Here is a 5645-nt window from a genome sequence, read left to right on the forward strand (position 1 = left end):
CCGCCTTTCAAGATGGGCTTGTCCAATGAGAGAGATGGAAATTTCCTAGCGGGAGGTGGCAATTGCTGGAGGTTTTTATGACCCTTTGTCTCTAAGCATGTTAATTTGCAAATGGACTTAAATCGAAATTACTAACGATTCTCAGGGCCCTAATATATATTGCCTATGTACCAACATATAATATACACGCTTGTTTCGATCATAAGAAGGCAAATTCATAGATACTAAACAAGGTAAGATTACATATAGTGAAAAGGGATGATCAGGAATGGGTTCCCTCACAAGCATACTAAAATAGTCTAAAAATATCAAAGACAAAATACACGATGACAATAATATACCCAATGACCTGAAGGATACACTGTTCATTCAAAGAAAGGTTTTCCTATGAATTAATTAGTAGAAAAGTCCATTCCTTGTGGATTTTCCTTATGGGCAAGGAAGGGGATTTTCTTCACCTAAATTCCAGGAGGTCGTAAATGGATCGGGTGTCAGGGTTACCATGGAATCAGGAGCCTGTTCCTGGGTGTTACAGAGTATTTGTTAAATCTAGCTAACAAAATATATATTGTGTGTTTGGGTGGCCCAGACGCTACATTTGCTTGTATGTATTTTGAACACACTTCATTGTGCTCTCAGGTGATTCATTCACCTTCACTCACGCAGCGTGGGCGGAGTCTCGTACCTGTGCTCGTGGGTGACATCCGCCATGTTTGTGCGGTTTGGATGCAAAAAAAACAATGGATTATTTACTAAGAGATATGGATGTATGGACTCATTTCAATAAAACATTTCTGGTAAGCATCGTTGAGCATTTCTTTTTAGTATTTTACTTGTGCAGGCATTCATAAGCTCATAAAGGAACTTGCTAAAGTTAACCTCACGTGCGAGACTGCAGTGAACACGCCTTTCTTGCTTTGCCCGAAACACAAGTTAAAAATAAATACACTATCTTTTTCATCTTTGATCTAAGTTTTGTAGTGTGGGTCTAGAGTGTTTATGCTACAGAAAACTTTGACGGGCAACACTACGGTCCGCCAACAGGCGAGGAAGAGAAGGATGATGGCAGTCAAGCATATACAAAGAGGAAGGTTTATTTGAATTTTTAGCTTCCAAATTCTTATTTTTGTAAATGCAATTGCAATAAGCAATTTTTTTCCCCCCATATTTCTTAAAGGACGTGAGAGTGAAGATATTTTGTTTTAGTGTGAACTGAATACATAAGCTAATAAGCTAGTTTCAGTTATTTTTATGATGAGAATGTACTGCAGTCATTAATATGCATCAGTATGTCTGAGATCATCTGCAATAGCTCTGTCCTGCTTTTACAACTAAATGTAAGCAGACTGTACATGCACAGATGCTTACCTCTTCCCAGGCACGTGACTACAACACAAACAACGCATCACACACTGTCAGACAAAATGTGCAAAATTTGTACCTTCAGGGGTACAATGGCTTGTCACTGGGGCAGTACCCTCAAGGGTACACCCGTTGTACCCTTTCACATGGGTACATATCTGTACCCTTGCAGTATGTACCAAAGGCAAATATGTACCTCTGCTGACTAAATTGTACCTTATAGTGCTATGGTACCATAATGTACCTTTAAAAAAGGTGCAAATTTGTCCTTTTAAGGGTACTGCCCCAGTGACAATCCTTTTGTACCCTTTGATGGCAAATTTGTACTCCATACAGCACATTAAAAAGGCCAGAATGCTGTTTATCACATTTATTAAACATTCAAAACCATTATATTCTCACATTTTTCACAGGATGAATGTTATAAGCTCTATCACAATGTCATAACAGAATGCATATATTGCTCAATTTTACTTTCGAAAAGGAGAAAAAAAAAGAGTTTACTTTTTATACTCAATTGTACACAGCAAGAATCAAAAAGCAATTTTTTTCCAACAGTACACATTTCATTAATTTTAACTATTACTTTTTAAAACGATTTATTTTCAATTTTACTTTCGAAAAGGAGAAAAAAAAAGAGTTTACTTTTTATACTCAATTGTACACAGCAAGAATCAAAAAGCAATTTTTTTCCAACAGTACACATTTCATTAATTGTAACTATTACTTTTTAAAACGATTTATTTTGTATAATTGTAAACTGCAAGATTAAGCTTAATATTATATTAAACATTTCTTCAAAATCAGTACATCCCATTTCATTAACCTTTTTTTCTATTTTTACCAATAAAACATTAAGAATAAAGTAATTTCACTTTTTTTTTTTTTACAACAGCACTAGATCTCATTTTAAGTACATTTTTCTACTATATTCAACAAAACAACCGTTTTGAACATCAAGAATCACAAAGCAATCTTTTACCAACAGTACACATTTCATTAATTGTAACTTTATACCCTTAAAACATTTAATCACAAACACACATTTCACCAAATACAGTACTACACATTTAATTTGAACTTTCTTAAACCTTCTTAAGGATCACACAATTTATCATCAGCAGAGTACGCGTCAAGGGCCTGAAAGTCCATCTCTTGCCCTGGTTTTATAACCCTCCACTCAAGGTAAACTTTTACGGTGTATGCATGGAAGTGTGAATCATACGACACTGCTATTAAAAACTTCCCACACAGAAACCATACAGTATTGATATTTAAAATGCATTTAATTTGTAAAAATAGAGGAATTTCCTCTGCATGGATATAGTCAACTATGAATACATCTTTTAAAGCATACGTCACACTGTCAACAGTCACATTTGAAACACGCTGAATGTCGCGTTTTTAAACAGGATATGAATTATTCCTGTGACAGTTATTGGAAGGGGCTTGCCACCCACCTCAGTAATCTTTGCCATGGAATGCTGCAGGAAGGTCAATGTATTCTTCATGTAGGGTGGATAAGCCAAGTTACATAGGAAGCACTGAAGGCTGCAATTATCCCTTCTTCAACTCCTATTCCCCTGCACACCTCCAAACCATCAACTTTGACAAGGACTTGAAGCCTCTTGGAGAGAGAAAGCCATTTTCCAGTCAGTTTGTACCAACTGTATGGTTGGGTATGGAGTATCAGCATCACACTGTGAAAAGAAAATGTTAAACATCTATCAGTAAAACAATGCAACATCTATCAGAACTATCTAGCAGAAGAATCAGTGCTGCACGAAAGTCAGAATCTATAGTAAAAAAAATACATATACTGTATATAAAGTGAGAAAAAGAAGGCTGTTTTGCTGAAATGCGTACATCTACTTTTAACTAGTTGTAATGATTTAAGCCCAGTTCATTAAAGGCTTTTTATCTTACCACGTGAGTGCCTTGAAAGAATTTCGTCTACATAAATAAAGTACTATTCAATAATTTAATATTAAAAATTGCCTGTTTTCATATTCATTTATGCACTCCATTAAGTGGTTTCCTTTACTCATTGATAGTCATATTTCAGCAATTTGTTACAAAAAAACTTTTTTTTTTGATTAACTGGAAATATCAACAAATGTTGAATAAAATGCATGAAATTGTTTACAAGCTGTTATGGAGAGGAATTGCAGTTCAAATAGGATTCGATGTGTACCGGGGTATTTCTGTTTTTCATTAAGCGCCATCTAAAGTCAGGGAGTGAATTTGCACGTTCACTCGGCTCATCGCCTGTGAAAATCACTTGGGTATGAACACAAAAGATGCGTCGAAAAATGTTGGCGATAAGTGCATGCGATAATCGTCCCGGTGTGTACAAGGCTTTAGGGCCCGTTCACATATCGCATCTTTTGACCGCTCAAGTTCGTTATTGTAAATGTAGAGCGACGCGCTCGTTTTTTCCAGGCGCGTCCGCACCGCAGCGAGATAAATACATTTTCAGAATGCCGCAAGCACACCCAGGTCATGTGACAAAAACCAACCAATCACCTTCTCCCTTTCTGTAACATCATTGAAAGCTCAGCCAAGATGGAGGAACAGTTGATCATAGCTGTCCAGGGATAGCCATTTTAAAATAAATTTAGTAGCAGAGCTACTGCAAACGATTTTCAGTGCTGGAAATCCATTTATCCTTTGCTGAAACTTCCACATCATCATGGAGGGCGCAGGTCATGGTTGCTTAGCAACGGCAGACGCAACGGGAGCGGAAGCTACCGAGCACTTTAGAAAGAAGGAGAAAGCTGTGCGGCTAGCGTTTTCCACGTGTTTTAGGTGCAACATGTGAACGGCCCCTAATAATCCACAGCAATCACACCTGAAAAACGTATTACATTAAAAACCTTTTTCTGTTGTAATTTTTTTGTCATATAGCTTGTAATTACATTCTTTGTTCTTATTTTATTACGGTTTACTTTAATATGTTTGAGAATGTCTTACTCTACATTAGACTAGTATTTCTTATAGACTAATTTTTTTTTATTAAACTTATTTCCTGCAAAAATAACTATATTGTGATTTATTATTATTATCGTGAAACAAAATTACTTATATTGTGATAGAAGACGTTGGTCATATCGCCCACTGCTAGATCACAGTTTCTCATGGAGATACTGTATGGACACTAAGCACAAATTTTCAACAAATATATTTGTTGAGCACCTATACTTTTAATTAACAAAACTATCAGTTCTTAAAAAAAAGCTCAGAAATAGATTATCACAAAACCACTATGTTTTATGTCAATACCTGGTAGATCTTCTGCAAGCATCTCTTCTCTTGCTTCTTTGTAGACTTTGGCCAATGGAGCATTTCTTTGAACAAGCTCAAGCATCTTTGGCACAATACTGGTAAAGCCGTCCTTGAAGCGCTGGCTTAAACTGACAGTTGATGAATGCATTCGGTCAACTTAATCACACAACTGAATATTGACAGAAAGAGAAAGTTAATCATTCACATTAACTAAAAATCAAATCAGACATTTTAATATTCTTTGTTGCCTCTTTCGTTGCCATTTCCCTTTTATATCACTGTACAAATATTTCTAAGCTTGAATGCACAATTATTTGTTCACCTGAAGGTTTAGAAAATTACAATGTTTTTACAAAAGTTATAACTGTGAATGATCATTTTAGCATACTGTATACATACTTTATATCGATATTCAACATTTATTTTAAGCTGAGAACTGATTTAAAATCTGTGATATCACTGACCTCTGAGAGTGTTTTTAAGAAAGGGTATTTGAGTATATCCTCCACAGTCATTCCATCTCTTATCTCCCTTCTTTGCCACGCAAACGTTCACTGCAATCGGTCTTTGACCACCAAGGTGTCTGGTCGCACTTTGCTGTACTGGATATGCAGGACATTCACATGACCCTCAACAGAGGATGCATCCTCACCAATGACAGCAATCGCCTATTGGATCAAATTTAAAAGTCCATAATAATAATAATAATAATAATAAATGTTAAACCTCAAAAAACACATGATGTCATTCACCATTTCCTTACCTTACATTTTTATAATCACAAAGAGAGATATTCAATTTAAGGCTGCACAATGAACTCATTAAAACATTTTTATTATGCAAATGAGTAATTCCATGTCAAATCAACCAAATTTCAGAAACTTCCCTGGTTCAAATTTGTAATTTTGTTAATATTTTTTATACATTTGAATATTTATTTTATTCATCGTTCCAGGCCTACTTAACTGCATCATATATTATAAATATAAAAACTCCAC

At 35.4% G+C, this 5645-nt stretch overlaps 2 long non-coding RNA genes across 2 annotated transcripts in view; both read right to left on the reverse strand.

The window, feature by feature from the left end:
• Positions 1-2350: 2350 nt before the first annotated feature.
• LOC107591061 (uncharacterized) lies at positions 2351-5149 on the reverse strand. Its single transcript, XR_001609850.1, has 3 exons — positions 5112-5149; positions 4645-4816; positions 2351-3062 (listed from the first exon to the last, which is right to left on the reverse strand). It is a non-coding gene; the product is annotated as an uncharacterized lncRNA (long non-coding RNA).
• Position 5150: 1 nt separating this feature from the next.
• The window catches only part of LOC107591062 (uncharacterized), a 4334-nt gene continuing 3839 nt past the window's right edge, over positions 5151-5645 (reverse strand). Inside the window, exon 3 of the long non-coding RNA XR_001609851.1 lies at positions 5151-5315. This is a non-coding gene — a long non-coding RNA (uncharacterized lncRNA). The remainder of the gene's footprint in view (positions 5316-5645) is intronic.

The sequence above is a fragment of the Sinocyclocheilus grahami genome, unplaced genomic scaffold (genome assembly GCF_001515645.1).
Source record: "Sinocyclocheilus grahami isolate Dianchi unplaced genomic scaffold, SAMN03320097.WGS_v1.1 scaffold136.1, whole genome shotgun sequence".
Taxonomy (NCBI): Eukaryota; Metazoa; Chordata; class Actinopteri; order Cypriniformes; family Cyprinidae; genus Sinocyclocheilus; species Sinocyclocheilus grahami.